This window comes from Meles meles, chromosome 10 (assembly GCF_922984935.1).
Source record: "Meles meles chromosome 10, mMelMel3.1 paternal haplotype, whole genome shotgun sequence".
Taxonomy (NCBI): Eukaryota; Metazoa; Chordata; class Mammalia; order Carnivora; family Mustelidae; genus Meles; species Meles meles.
Genome location: NC_060075.1, coordinates 76728568 through 76744943, shown reverse-complemented (window position 1 = coordinate 76744943; position 16376 = coordinate 76728568). Strand labels below are relative to the sequence as shown.

General features: G+C 39.4%; 1 protein-coding gene and 1 pseudogene across 25 annotated transcripts in view; one reads left to right on the top strand and one right to left on the bottom strand.

Moving 5' to 3' along the window:
• The window catches only part of ADAM22 (ADAM metallopeptidase domain 22), a 226515-nt gene that overhangs the window by 39497 nt on the left and 170642 nt on the right, over positions 1–16376 (top strand). The window lies entirely within an intron of this gene.
• On the bottom strand, positions 9505–9624 carry LOC123952344 (annotated as a pseudogene).

Here is a 16376-nt window from a genome sequence, read left to right as displayed (position 1 = left end):
TATTTTATACTATACATATAATATTATGTATATACACATATATACTATATATGTAATAATATATATATATATTATGTATATATAATTGGAGCAATTCTTTTCCTGTAAATCTCTCTCCCATTCTTCAAAAAGTGGACAACTAAACTGCTCAGATAATGAAAAAATTTCGTTTCCCTGCTCCTTGATCCTTTTACAAAAAACTACATATATGTGGACATACCTATACCCCTATATACTCATCCCCACACATCCCACAAAGAAGCAGATACTCCACATGGATATGAAACATATAATTAGGAAGATAGAACCCACCATTTATAGCCTGTTTTTGAGAAGGCAGTCTGTGATACAGCTCCCAGATCTAGATGATCCTGCTCCTAAATTTTGATTATATTTTACACATTCTCTCCTTCTTCTTATTATAATAACAATAAAAATAGTTTATCTAGCTTAGGATCCTTATATCAGTGTCTTTTTTCCCTTTTTCACAGTGAGGGATAGGGAGGGCAGCTGTCAGCAGATGGGGTTGCCCTGCCAGATGGGAGGTGGTATGGAGGTAGGGTTAGGGTAGGGAGAGAGGGAGAAGCAGGAACAAGATCAGACAAGAAGCATCCAAATTCTCTTCAACTGGGCAAGTCCAGTTTTGTCTTCTGTCATTTAGCAGAATCATTTGCTAATTAGTCACCTCTTGATTACGTTGCACTAGCACTCTTGAATTTGCAGGAAAAGTAGATATTACAGGGGGCACAGGATAGTGTGTGACTCCAACTGGAATTGGAATTTAGGTCTGGAAGTCTCATTTCCTTTACTGTTCTATTTATAGTGTGGATAAAAATAATGATGGGGATAAGATTATAATTAAATGATGATGTTATGTGATGATAATAAATAACATAATATGTCCTTCACTGTTAATAAACCTGTAACTTAATATCTTACTATTCAACTAAATTCATTATGGCAAATATTTGTTTTTATACATACATTTAATGCAAAATTATTCCATAGAAGATAAATCTGTATTGAATGGTCCTTGCCAATAAGGGTCCTTACCTTCATCTTATAAACATACCATATATGTGTTTGAACATATGTTTTACACATGCATATGTATGTGTATGTATATGATGTATACGTACACATACATGTATACACACAACCATATGTACTCACATATATATAAATTTCTAAGCCTCCAGTAAGTGCTAAGAGTTATTCTAGCCTGTGAGGACTTGGTAGAAACAAGGAAGGAATCACCCTACTCTTAGCGAGCCTGTTTCTAGTCAGAAAATGTGTTAACAAATAAATTTCAGAAGGTGACAGTGCCATTAATAGTAAGTGCTTGGTTTAGAGGTGAGGGTGCTATTGCAGCAGGGGTTGTCAGAGACAGGCTCTCCCTGAAGGGATGACATTTGAACTGAAGGGGCCCCCAGGCAGAGAGAACAGCAAGTGTCAAGGCTGTGAGGCAGGAACGAGCTTAGTGTGTTTGAAAGCTAGGAAGGTGGCATGTGAGGCTGGAACAGGGTGAGTCCAAGGTAGTTTTTTTTTTTTTTATTTCTTTATTTTCAACGTAACAGTGTTCATTGTTTTTGCACCACACCCAGTGCTCCATGCAGTATGTGCCCTCCCTATTACCCACCACCTGGTTCCTCAACCTCCCACCACCCCCCCACCCCCGCCCCTTCAAAACCCTCAGGTTGTTTTTCAGAGTCCATAGTCTCTCATGGTTCATCTCCCCTTCCAGTTTCCCTCAACTCCCTCTCCTCTCCATCTCCCCATGTCCACCGTGTTCTTTGTTAGGCTCCACAAATAAGTGAGACCATATGATACTTGACTCTCTCTGCTTGACTTACTTCGCTCAGCATAATCTCTTCCAGTCCTGTCCATGTTGCTACAAAAGTTGGGTATTCATCCTTTCTGATGGAGGCATAATACTCCATTGTGTATATGTACCACATCTTCCTTTTCCATTCGTCCGTTGAAGGGCATCTTGGTTCTTTCCACAGTTTGGCGACCATGGCCATTGCTGCAATAAACATTGGGGTACAGATGGCTCTTCTTTTCACTACATCTGTATCTTTGGGGTAAATACCCAACAGTGCAATTGCAGGGCCATAGGGAAGCTCTATTCTTAATTTCTTGAGGAATCTCCACACTGTTCTCCAAAGTGGCTGCACCAACTTGCATTCCCACCAACAGTGTGAGAGGGTTCCCCTTTCTCCACATCCTCTCCAACACACGTTGTTTCCTATCTTGCTAATTTTGACCATTCTAACTGGTGTCAGGTGGTAGTTTTTATTTTTTTATTTTTTTATTTTTTTTAATATTTTATTTATTTGACAGACAGAAATCACAAGCAGGCAGAGAGGCAGGCAGAGAGAGAGGAGGAAGCAGGCTCCCCGCGGAGCAGAGAGCCCGATGCGGGGCTCGATCCCAGGACCCTGAGATCATGACCTGAGCCTCCCAGGACCCTGAGATCATGACCTGAGCCGAAGGCAGAGGCTTTAACGCACTGAGCCACCCAGGCGCCCCCAGGTGGTAGTTTTTAAATGAGGTTGGAAAGGTGGCAGGACCCAGATCAGGTAGGGTCTCAATGGCCACAGAAAAGACTTTGGATGATAGTCCAAGCCGAGGCTGCTGGTTTCCCCACACTGTATTTTATAGTATTTATTCCTTTTTCCTTTCCTCACTGACTTATCATCCTGCATTCATCATACTTAGTTATTGTGTATTTTAATATCTTCCCAAAGCAATCTCTTCTGAAGATTTATTCATTAATTATTTGGCCTGGTACCACCATACTATTTATTGTACCTTTATAAGTGTTTTAATATCTAGCATGGAAAACTCTTTCATTATTAGTTTTCTTTTGTAAAATTTCTTAGACATTTTTGCCTTTGCTAACATGGAAATTTAGAATAACTTTGTCATTCTCCGTTTGAAATTTTAATTGGACTGTCACTACACCTTATTTTAATTTGGGAAAAGTACATGTTTTTATAGATAACTGAGTCTTTCCATCCAATACCGTTGTGTATTTTTTTTTTTCTTTTAAATTTTAAAACATCTATGGGTCACCTGGGTGGCTCAATCGGATAAGTGTCTGCCTTTGGCTTGGGTCGTGATTCCAGGGTCCTGGCATTGAGTCCCACATTGGGATCCTTACTCAGCCGGGAGCCTGCTTCTCCCTCTGCCTGCTGCTCCCCCTGCTTGTGCTCTCTCTTGATCTCTCTCTCTGTCAAACAGATAAGTAAAATCTCTTTTTTTAAAGATTTTATTTATTTATTTGACAGAGAGAAAGATCACAAGTAGGCAGAGAGGCAGGCAGAGAAAAAGGGGGAAGCAGGCTCCCTGCTGGGCTTGATCCCAGGATACTGAGATTATGACCTGAACTGAAGGCAGAGGCTTAACCTGAGCTTCCCAGGCGCCCCAGATAAATAAAATCTTTTAAAAAATAAATTTTAGCATCTATTTTGTGTCTCAGTAAAAATTAAGTAGTACTTTGGTTTTTTGGGTTTTTTTTTTAGATTTTATTTATTTATTTTTAAAGATTTTATTTATTTATTTATTTGACAGACAGAGATCACAAGTAGGCAGAGAGGCAGGCAGAGAGAGAGGAGGAAGCAGGCTCCCCGCCGATCCCAGGACCCCGGGATCACGACCCGAGCCGAAGGCAGAGGCCTTAACCCACTGAGCCACCCAGGCGCCCCTAGATTTTATTTATTTATTTGACAGAGAGAGAGAGAGAAAGATTGAGATCACAAGTAGGCAGAGAGGCAGGCAGAGAGCAGAGAGCCTGATGTGGGGCTCTATCCCAGGATTCCCGTATCATGACCTGAGCCAAAGGCAGAGGCTTTAACCCACTAAGCCACCCAGGCGCCCCTGTACTTTGTTTTTTTGTAGGTCCTGAACATTTCATGTGGAAACTTCTCATGGGAATTGTAGTTTTTGTTGCTACAGTGAACATTTTTCTATGTTTTGTAATTTAGTCATTGATGATATATAGGAAAGTCATTGATTTGTGTTGAACCTTATTCATTTCCTTAATAATGCTAGTGGTTTTTCTTTGTTGGTATTGGGTTTTCTAGTCTGACAGTAACAAGACTAGAAAATCAAGAAAACTTCCTTTTTTCTTTCCAAAGTGATACTTTGTATTACTTTTATCCACCTTGAAGCTTTTTCTAGAAGTTCCTGAACTCTATTACTTGGTGAAAATTGCACTTTTGTTTTGGTTCTTTTGGTAATAGGCATATCTCTAGTATTCACCATTAAGTAGAATGTTGATTATTGATTTTTGAGTACTAGTCTTTATCATGATAAAGCAATATTCCAAATCTTGTTTAATAATTTTTTGTTGTTGTTTTTAAGGGAATGAGTATTAGATTTTATTGGATTCCTTTCTAGTCAAATTGAGTGAACATACTGATTTTCTTATTTGACGACTTTGGCATGATGCATAATTCATCGTAGTATCCCATATGTTGCTGGCCTTTCTAGTTGTGACTACAGAATGGAATTACACCTCCTATTTTTATCTAAATTATTATGGCATAAGACTTTGCTGGCTTTTTTGCTCTAAGTTACCTCTATCTCCAAGTGTGTCCCTCAACTATTTTTCACATTTATTGTGAAATTTTTACCTTGCCTCTCCATTTCTACCTCTGATAGATCCCCTGCAGTAGCCTCATGACAGCTGCTTTCCGGGGCACAGCTGCCCTCCACCAGTGATGGCTGCTCACATTGGCCAGAAGTGGTCACTCCAAGAACCCAAAGGCCCTTCTTGTGGAGGGTTGGTGCCACCCATGAGGGCACAGACATAGCCTCTGCTCAGAGACAGGCAGAGAAAAGGGCACGTTTTTTTCTTTCTTTCTCTGATCCAAGGCAGTTGTCATTCTATTTTAGCATGAAAAGCAGTGGGGACATCCATTCTCAGAAAGTGAAATTGGACCTCTACTCTCAGAGTTACGATCTGACTTGACTGCCATGGCTTGATGGTATCTTTGTCAAAGTATGGCTTGTTCAACTTTAAATAGTATTCCGTGTGTGATGACTAACACCCAGAACACCAAGTACATTTCCTTGTCACAGTCTCACCTCCTGTATGAGGTGAGGAATAAATTAGGATTATAATCACCCTCCTGTATTAGCTCTGGCTCGTAATTTTCCCTGGTCCAGTGCTTAGACAAGGATAGACGGTTTTCAGGAATGCGGCGGGCTGAAAAACATCAAACATGTTGTGACACAGCTTTGCAATTAACACCTTGATCAGAGTGTAATTGCTTTTCTCTATTGGTTTAAACCTTTGGAAGAGTTCACAGAACTGCCAGGATCTACTGGGGGGATCTCTTCCCCTAAAAAGGGAGGGTTGCCCAATTGCAAATTCTACTTTTTATTTTAGAATGTGACACCTGATTGTAAGGTCGCTTCTGGTTTTGAATTTTAAGATCCAGTCTGTTTAGTACCCCATTACTAGCTACTGAAATAGAATTTTTATATCAGCACTAATAAATGAGATTATATCAGAGTTATTAAAAAGCTATATAAAATGAATTCTTTTTACTTACCACAAAATTCCTTGAAACATTATCCTCTGGACTGTAAGAGTCACATATGTTTTTTAGTGTTTAACAGTCCTTATTTTGAAGAGTCCAGCAAACTTTTTAAGAGATAAGTCTTTGATAAATAATAATTTCTGATGGATATTGATATATTCATCTACTTGTTTTGAAGCCAACTTTGGAAGAGTATATTTTCCCCAAAAATTGTCCACATCATGTGGTGTTTGAGTTTGATTGGTGTATATTTGTGTGTGCTTTTTAGAAAATAACGTCCAAAATTTCTATTGTACCTATTGTTAGATCCTTTTTCTCAGAGCTACTTTTATTTGTGCTTATCAGGTGTAACTTCAAGTATACAAAATTTTGGGAACATACTACATAAATTAAACAACATGATTAAAAAAAAAGATTTATCCATTTATTTTAGAGAGCCAGAGAGAGAGAGAGAGATGTGTGTGTGAGTGGGGGGAAGGGCCAGAGGGAGAGGGTAAGAATCACAAACAGAGGATGGAGCCCATTTCAGGGCTCTGTCTGACTCTGACCTGAGCTAAAACCAAGAGTTGGACCCTCAATTGACTGAGCCACCCAGGTTCCCCTAAATGACATGATTTTTTAAAAAACAATTTCATTGAGGTATTTTCCATGTTATAAAATTCACTCCTTTCAAGTGTACAAGTTAATGGATTTTTTTTTTTTTAGTGACTTTACTGAGTGGTGCAACCATTACCATAAATCAGTTTTAAAACACTTTCCAGTTCTTGGGGCGCCTGGGTGGCTCAGTGGGTTAAGCCGCTGCCTTCGGCTCAGGTCATGATCTCGGGGTCCTGGGATCTAGTCCCGTGTCAGGCTCTCTGCTCAGCGGGGAGCCTGCTTCTCTCTCTCTCTCTCTCTCTCTCTCTGCCTGCCTCTCTGCCAACTTGTGATCTCTCTCTGCCAAATAAATAAATAAAATCTTAAAAAAAAAACAAAACACTTTCCAGTTCTCTACTAATATCCCTCATTCTTATTTAAACTTAATCCCTATTCCTGTCTCTAGTGATTGGTCAGGCAATCACTGATCTACTTTTTTGTAATTATAAATCTGCCTTTTCTGGCCATTTCATATAAAGGAAACACACACTATGCATTCTTCAGTCTGGCTTCTTTTATTTGATGTTTTGAGGTTCATCTGTGATGTCGCATGTGTCCACAGTTCATTCCTTTTTAGTATTAACAGTATTATTTCATTTATAGATATATCATATTGTGTATATCCATTCACCTGTTGATAATGCATGCAGGTTGTTTTTGGCAATTATGAATAATGTTGCTATGAACATTCACATGGAAGCCTTTTGTGGATTTAAATTTTCCTTTAGTTTCATGTTTAATTGTTTTGAGAAATGCAAGCTGTTTTCCAAAGTGGACTTTTGGCTTTTTTTTTTTTTTTTTAAAGATTTTATTTATTTGACAGAGAGAGATCACAAGTAGGCAGAGAGGCAGGCAGAGAGAGAGAGGGGGGAAGCAGGCTCCCTGCTGAGCAGAGAGCCTGATGCGGGGCTCGATCCCAGGACCCTGAGATCATGACCTGAGCCAAAGGCAGAGGCTTAATCCACTGAGCCACCCTGACTTTTGACTTTTTAATGTACAATAACAGCTGTTTTTTTTTTTTTTTTTTAAGACTTTATTTATTTATTTGACAGAGAGAGATCACAAGTAGGCAGAGAGGCAGGCAGAGAGAGTGAGAGGGAAGCAGGCTCCCTTCAGAGCAGAGAGCCGGATGTGGGACTCCATATCAGGACCCTGAGATCATGACCTGAGCTGAAGGCAGTGGCTTAACCCACTGAGCCACCCAGGCGCCCCACAGCTGTTCTTTTTAATAAGTTCTATTTTGCAAGAGGGGTGGTGTCAGGTATAAATAATTGCTAAGCTTTCTGGATTTCAGTTCCATATCCATTGCAAGTCTGGAAAGAGCTCCATACTTCTCATGGTTATGATTTCATACTCTTTGATTCATAATAAAACTCTACCTTTGAAATATATATTGAACTGTTGACACTTTTTAAGGGATAAGATTCTACCATTAATACTTTACATAGGAATTTTATAGACCACACATTTCTTATACCACAGCTGAGTAATATCTCATTTCTTCTCTTTTGTTCTAAGTTGAAAAGTGGTAGTTTTAAACTGTGACTTCTTTTTTTTTAAGATTTTATTTATTTATTTGATAGATCACAAGTAGGCAGAGCGGCAGGCAGAGAGAAAGGGAGAAGCAGACTCCCTGCTGAGCAGAGAGCCCAATGTGGAGCTGGATTCCAGACCCTGGGATCATGACCTGAGCCAAAAGGCAGAGCCTTTAACCCACTGAGCCACCCAGGCGCCCCTAAACTGTGACTTCTAACATTAGACTTTATAACTTTCTTTTCACAGGTGGAAAGTCTCCTGGGCTTAGCCCAGAATGGCTTTGATTGTTAGTTGGACACACCTTGACACTGCCCACTGCAGGAGAATGGGTGGGTGAGTGGAGTAAAGGGAGCATTGGATATGCCCGGCCAAGAGCCAGAAAGTGATCCAGTGCTAAAGCTGAGACCTTGGAAACTGTTTTGAAGGAAGGAAGGAATTTTAGCGGCAAAGGGACCCCAAAGGCTGAAGCCTTTTAAAGCGTTCAGAAGGCCAAACTCATGGGTGAAGAGAAAGCTGCGCAAGGCTCAACTTAGTCCTTTTTTCTTTTTTATTAACATATAGTGTATTATTTGCCCCAGGGGTACAGGTCTGTGAATCATCAGGTTTACACATTTCACAGCACTCACCATAGCACATACCCTCTCCAACGTCCATAACCCCACCACCCTCTCCCTACCCCAACCTCCCAGCAATCCTCAGTTTGTTTCATGAGATTAAGAGTGTCTTTGGTTTGTCTCCCTCCCAATCCCATCTGGTTTCATTTTTTCATTCCCTATCCCCCACAACTCCCCTCCCTGCCTCTCAAATTTCTCATATCAGAGAGATCATATGATAATTGTCTTTCTCTGATTGACTTATTTCGCTCAGCATAATACCCTCTAGTTCCATCCATGTTGTTGCAAATGGCAAGATTTCATTTCTTTTGGTGGCTGCATGGTATTCCATTGTATATATATACCACTTCTTTTTTATCCATTCATCTGTTGATGGACATCTAGGTTCTTTCCATAGTTTAGCTATTGTGGACATTGCTGCTATAAACATTCAGGTGCATGTTCTCCTTCGGATCACTACATTTGTATCTTTAGGGTAAATACCCAGTAGTGCGATTGCTGGGTCATAGGGTAGTTCTATTTTCAACTTTTTGAGGAACCTCCATACTGTTTTCCAGAGTGGTTGCACCAGCTTGCAATCCTACCAACAGTGTAGGAGGGTTCCCCTTTCTCTGCATCCTCCCCAACATCTGTCGTTTCCTGACTTGTTAATTTTAGCCATTCTGACTGGTGTGATATCTCATTGTGGTTTTGATTTGTATTTCCCTGATGCCGAGTGATGTGGAGCACTTTTTCATCTGTCTGTTGGCCATCTGGATGTCTTCTTTGCAGAAATGTCTGTTCATATCTTCTGCCCATTTCTTGATTGGATTATTTGTTCTTTGGGTGTTGCGTTTGATAAGTTCTTTATAGATTTTGGATACAGCCCTTTATCTGATATGTCATTTGCAAATATCTTCTCCCAGTCTGCCCATTTGGTTTTGTTGACTGTTTCCTTTGCTGTGCAAAAGCTTTTGATCTTGATGAAATCCCAATAGTTCATTTTTGCCCTTGCTTCCCTTGCTTTTTGTGGTGCTTCTAGAAAGAAGTCTCTGCAACTGAGTAGAAGAGGTTGCTGCCTGTGTTCTCCTCAAGGATTTTGATGGATTCCTGTCTCATATTGAGGTCTTTCATCCATTTGAGTCTATTTTTGTGTGTGGTGTAAGGAAATGGTCAGTTTCATTCTTCTGCATGTGGCTGTCTAATTTTCCCAACACCATTTGTTGAAGAGACTGTCTTTTTTCAATTAGCAATAATCGCACCTCAGATAAACCTCATTGGCTACGATACAGCCACTGCACAAAGCTGAGGCTGTCTTTTTTCCTTTGGATATTCTTTCTTACTTTGCCAAAGATTAGTTGACCTTAGACTTGAGGGTCTGTTACTAGGCTCTCAGTTCTGCTCCATTGATCTATGTGTCTGTTTTTGTGCCAGTACCATACTGTCTTGATGATGACAGCTTTGTAATAGAGCTTGAAGTCTGGAATTGTGATGCCACCAACTTTGGCTTTCTTTTTCAATAGTCCTCTGGCTATTTGGGGTCTTTTCTTGTTCCATATAAATTTTAGGATTATTTGTTCCATTTCTTTGAAAACAATTGATGGTATTTTGATAGGGATTGCATTAAATGTGTAGATTGCTTTAGGTAACATAGACATTTTCATAGCATTTGTTCTTCCAATCCATGAGCATGGAATGTTTTTCCATTTCTTTGTGTCTTTCTGAATTTCTTTCATGAGTGTTTTACAGTTTTCTGAGTACAGATTCTTTGCCTCTTTGGTTAGGTTTATTCCTAGATATCTTATGGTTTTGGGTGCAATTGTAAATGGGATCAACTCTTTAATTTCTCTTTCTTCTGTCTTGCTTCAACTTTGTCCTTTTATAAGAATGGATCAGAGCTGAGCAGATAGGGGTCAGGTCTATATATACCTACATATTACTGGTCTGTTTAAGCTTTCTGTGTTGTGGTTTGTTTTTAAAAGTACAGCCTTACTGCAGATTCACTGTCTTTCATCTGATTGTTTAATATGACCTTGAGATGTTTTTAATATTACCTGCTCTTTTTAATAGGGGGATCTTGAGATTTCAACATACTTATGAGAATATTATTTAAACTGTAGATAGAATAATTACAGAATTATTCAGTATAACCAAGACTATTTATGGCCCTTAGTTTCTCAAGGGAATTAACCATATAAGTGCTATTTTATAATTAAATTGATTACTGTATATTTCTCTTTTACAGATTTATGTAATTTGCTCAATATAGTAAATACTTTTAATATGCAATAATGGAACTTGTGATAAATGTTTTTGCATAATTGTATAGCAACTCTTTCGAGTTTTTACAGTGATTAGGAGACACACTGAAGATTAAATTATCACAGCTCACTGCTGTTTTTCTCCCAGTTGCCAAATTATTGAACTTTGCTAAATTATCTAGGAGTGATAGTAGTATATAGTCCAACTACGGGGAACTTTCCAGGCACAACAAATTGGGTTCCCTAGACATATTTAATATAAATGTAAATTTATGATATGGCTGTTAAAATGTTGGGTGAACAAAATTTTTGCAAGGTGAAAGATTCAGTTTGAGTAACTGGACACTTGTTCTATAATAGCAATATTTGTTTTATGTAAAGACTGTGTGTAAGGGTGAGATATAAGGTATGTGCTTACCCCCAGGTGGTGCCATCTGCCTAGAGATGGCTTGTTGCTCTTGGTCTCTGAAATATTTTTCTCACATGTGCAAAAAATATATATCAGTTTTATCGCTCACTGTGAATATGCACGTATTTTCTCAGGCTTCAGCCGTTGGACTATGTCCTCAGCCAATGAGATCTGATGTGGAAGATTGTGCTGTAGACCCTTGTCCCATGAGTGTTGACTATAACCATTCTCAGGGAGTGTGGCCATGTTTTTCTTTGGCAGTTCTTTTATTTAGTCTAAAACTGAACAGTTTTGACCTTGAATGGTGTAGAAATGATAGTGCTAGGCATGCTGTCCAAGAAACAAAGACAGGTTAATAGCCTTATAGAGGCTTAAAAGGACTTTCCTGGAAACTGGTAGAGGATAAAGATCAGCTTGAGCTTTCTTCCAGGAAATGGCCCCAGAATCGTAGGATAAGAAGGCACAGGCAGCAAGGGATGACGTTGTGGTGTGATGATAGGAAGGGGTCATGAGTACTCTTGTAGCAAGGTGGCTGGTTGCAGTCAGAGGAACAGTCGCTGGGAAGAACTGTGGGTGCCTGTTATAAAGCTAGGGGATTTGGAGAGAAAGGCTCTGGTGTTAGAAGGTGGAAGAGGGTCTGTCAGTACTGTATCCTCCAAACTGAGAAGGCACTTTGAGACTGAAAAATGAAGGAAACCGCTCCATACCGTTTACACAGTTTTATGCAGGTTAACTAACTTAGTGACAAGTGGAAATCGGGTGAATGGATGATCCATGTAGTACACAGCTATCCTCCTCCAAGTCCAGACCTTTATCCTCTGCTTTTATAGAGCAAGGGATGTGGTGGTGACGTCATAGTATGGTTATCTAACATGGTGCCATCCTGTGCTGGAAAATCTAACTCATTAGCTACATTGGGGTCCTTTGCATGCCAGTCATCTCTACTGGTTGCCCCAAGTGGAACCATCTATGCACCACTTCAGGGAAGATCAGAACACACCTTCCCGCATCCTGGTCAGGGCATACCTTAGCTTCCATGGACCCGGAACACGCAGTCCTGAGGGAGGTCACAGCCACCCGGGCATGAACAAGACGAAAGGCCAAAGATGGAGTCAGTGTTACCAGGTAGAGTTGGCTGTCACTGGACCACCCCTCTGTGCGGACTATGCTGGAATAACCGTGTGTGGGGCCTTTTGCTGGGCTGTGTCCCTCACTCTCAGGAAGAAAATTAGAAATGTGTGGTAGGATACATATTAGGTTAGTGGCAAGGTGTTTACATATGAATCCCATATTTAATTCAGGTGATTTTTACATATTCTGTTTTAAGAAAACCCCCTGGTAACATACTGCGATCATTAGCTCACGTAAACTTCAAATTTATCCAGTTCAGGGGCACCTGGATGGCTCAGTGGGTTAAAGCCTCTGCCTTCAGCTCAGGTCATGATCCCAGGGTTCTGGGATCGAGCACCGCATCGGGCTCTCTGCTCAGCAGGGAGCCTGCTTCCTCCTCTCTGCCTGCCTCTCTGCCTACTTGTGATCTCTGTTGGTCAAATAAATAAATAAAAAATAAAATCTTTTAAAAATTTATCCAGTTCAGATGTGTTGGAGAGGTGAGACCAATAGAAGCATAGGCAGTCTCTCTGGAGGTTATTCTGTGTGCTGCCTTGCTCTTTTCCGCTGCTTCTCCTAAAAATTTTTAGGATTTTTTTTTTTAAATTTTAAGTAATCTCTACATCCTTTGTAGCCATGGTTGAAACAGCAGATGGGCTTCTTCAATTCACAAACATACGTATTGCTCTCCAGGAGACATAATAAAATAGGTGTTACAGATAACTTCTTTTCAGTCCTAGCCTAGAGAATTTAGCTTCCCTGGTCTATTCTTTTAAAAGAGAAACAATTGTGCAAAAATAAAAATGGAAGACTTTCCCTAAGATAAATCCATTTATTATATTCTCTCTGCTTATGTCCAAGGGAAGAAGAATTAGCAAATGAGTGATTAATCCTGCTCTTTGCTTATGTTTTATTTCCAGAGTCAAAAATTAAAAACAGTCGAAATTTACGCCTTAACCAGATGTGTTTCCACATGAGATTTTATGTTTGGTTCTTTAAGGTAAAGTATATGATGTAGGATATTTCAGTGAACTTAGACCATCAGGCTTTCATTATGAATGGGCTTTTTAATCAAAACATCTTTTGGATAAAAAACAAGAGTTATGGGAAATTTGCATGTCTGTTAAATAGAAACAGATGGAAAGCTTAAATAACTCATTTTTTTCAGTGCATATATAAAAAACACCTAAAGTTGGGAGTGCCTGGGTGGCTCAGTTGTTAAGCATCTGTCTTTAGCTCAGGTCATGATCCCAGGGTCCTAGAATCGAGTCCCTCATCAGGCTCCCTGTTCAGTGGGGAAGCCTGCTTCTCTCTCTGCCTGCTGCTCTCCCTGCTTGTGCTCTTCCTCTGTCTCTGACAAATGAATAAATAAAACCCATAAAAAAATCACCTAGTGTGAACTTTATTTAAATCATCATTGTGTTTCATAATCACTCACACATACATCACCTTTTCCATATTTGACTTACTCCTATGTGAGTGGGTATTTCCACAAGCTCTAGAGCTGAGATTATTCTTATCATGTATAAAACAATTATTCTATTCAGTTTTGTGTTTTATGAGCCTTATTAATTTTATGAAACATGAATAAGAAATCAGTATGGTATGCCTCATAATTTCTTATTTATTTATATGTTTTTAAATTTTTATTTTAAATAGGTTCCATGTTCAACATGGGGCTTAAACTCACAACCCTGAGATCGAGTCACATGCTCTACAGACTTTAATTAATTAATTAATTAATTTTTGTTAAAAATTTTTTTTAGGATTTTTAAAAAAAATTTTAAGTAATCTCTACACCCAATATAGATCTCAGACTCACAACCCCGAGATCAAGAGTTGCAAGCTCTATTGACTCAGCCAGTCATGTGCCCCTGTTTTTATTTAAATACAAGTTAGTTAACATACAGTGTAATATTAGTTTTAGCTGTACGATATAGTGATTCAACATTCCATACATCACCTGGCATTCTTACATAACTGATTCCTAATCCTAACTAGTTTTCGCCAAACGATTAGTTAAAAAAGAAAAGAGGAGGGGCGCCTGGGTGGCTCAGTGGGTTAAAGCCTCTGTCTTCAGCTGGGGTCATGATCCCAGGGTCCTGGGATCGAGCACCGCATCGGGCTCTCTGCCCTGCAGGGAGCCTGCTTCCCCCTCTCTCTCCGCCTACCTCTGCCTACTCGTGATCTCTGTCAAATAAATAAATAAAATCTTAAAAAAAAAAAAAGAGGAAAGAAAAGAAAGTTGACATAAAGAATTTAAATTTAACTAAAGTAACATCTATTGTTATAGCTAGAGGACCAATATGGACTGGGCACAATCTTTTAAACAGTGTATATTTATAACATTGTATGGTGATAATTCTTAATCCTTTCTTTGGCCTGGAGCACTCTAAGATCCTGAAATCTCTTCAGAAATAGAACTCAAGAGGCCCCTAGGTGCCTCAGTTGGTTAAGCTTTTCTGCCTTGGGCTCAGGTCATGATCCCAGAGACCCAGCGTCAAGCCCTGCTCAGGCTTCCTGTTGCTCAGCAGGAGTCTGCTTCTCATACTGCCCTTCATCCTGCTCGTGCTCTCTCTCTCTCAGATAAATAAATTAAATCTTAAAGAAAGAAACAGAACCCCCCAAAATCAGACTGTTTTATGTTTAAGTATCAGTGTATTTAAATATAGTATTATACCCCTTTACATGCTATCCCCTGGTAATAGAAAACTAATTACATTTATTTTTATCTGCTGGTATTATTGTCAGAGATAATACCTCCTTTAAAAAAATGAACTTCCGGGGCGCCTGGGTGGCTCAGTGGGTTAAAGCCTCTGCCTTCGGCTCAGGTCATGATCCCAGGGTCCTGGGATCGAGCACCGCATCGGGCTCTCTGCTCCGCAGGGAGCCTGCCTCCCCCTCTCTCTGTGCCTGCCTCTCTACCTACTTGTGATCTCTGTCTGTCAAATAAATAAATAAGATCCTTAAAAAATGAATTTTCTATTTCAATCAATGCATCAGTATTGGTTGTACTTTAGATGTGACTTGAAGTTTGAAAGTATCAGAAGAGAATTTGTTTTATACTGTTTGCTCATTTATTCACTTATTTGTCCCTTCACTGATATGTCCATCCAGCATATATAGAGCACTTACTACATGCTGGGCACTCTTAGATTTGGGGGTAGAGAAATGAGAAGGTAAGGATCCTGGCCTCAAGAACATGACAGATGAGACTGGGTACAGACGCAGTCGGGGTGGACAGTGTATGAAAGGGCATGACACAGGTATGGACAGTGACAGTGGTAGTGTGACAAAACTGTATTGAACGGAAGAATATCGTTTGCTGGAGATAGTTAGTGGTAATTTTTCTGCAGATACCAATCCTTGTTGGCTAGTTTCGTGTTTTTACATTGTGACTGATTAAAACTTTTATTTATTTTAAGAGCTTTTAAAATACTGACATGTAATATATATACTAGAATAGTCCAAATAATGTATATGAACAATTAAAAAGTATTATAAAGAGAATACCAGTTTAACCACACCCAGGTAAGGAATGTTATCAGTGCTCCCCAATGCTATAGCATACTCTCTGCTTCCCCACCACTGGAAACAACTACCCTGACTTTTCTGAGAATGATTTCAGTGATTTTCTTTATAGTTTTATCACCACTTTATGCATCCCCAAACACAAAGGTACATATCTCTCTCTTTTTAAAAAAAAAAATTAAATGTAGGATGGACTTGTGCATTTTTATTTATCTAATGTTTACATTCAGTTTTAGTTATTATTCTTTGTGAGGCTCAAATTGTCCCAAAGTTGGCTAACAGGAGCCCTTTAATTTTGGCGCCTATGTCCTTATGATATGACCCCATTAATTTTTAAGGGCTCCTTTGGATCCTGGGACAAGAAGAAACCTTTCTTGTCTATGGGACTACCAGGTTCATTTTAACTTTGGAACGGATGTCTAGTTTTTTTTATGGTGACTGGTTTATGGACTGATATTTACCTTCATTTTGCTGTTTTGATTGTATGTCATCATCATCTTATTACCCAGAAAAGCCAAAGACTGACAGCTATCACTTATTCTTGTTTTTAACCAAATATTCAACCACCTGATTCAAAGACAAAAGCATTTCAATGGCATGTCTCTGGGGAAGATTGCCTTACATGTAATAATTAAATAAAGCAAAGCAAAGGATCTCAGATATAGCTTTTTTCATAAAGTCATGGTAGTTCATCATATGGGGGATTGAAGTGTCAGGATTTTGAAGAAACGTCGGAGTTCTAAGGGAC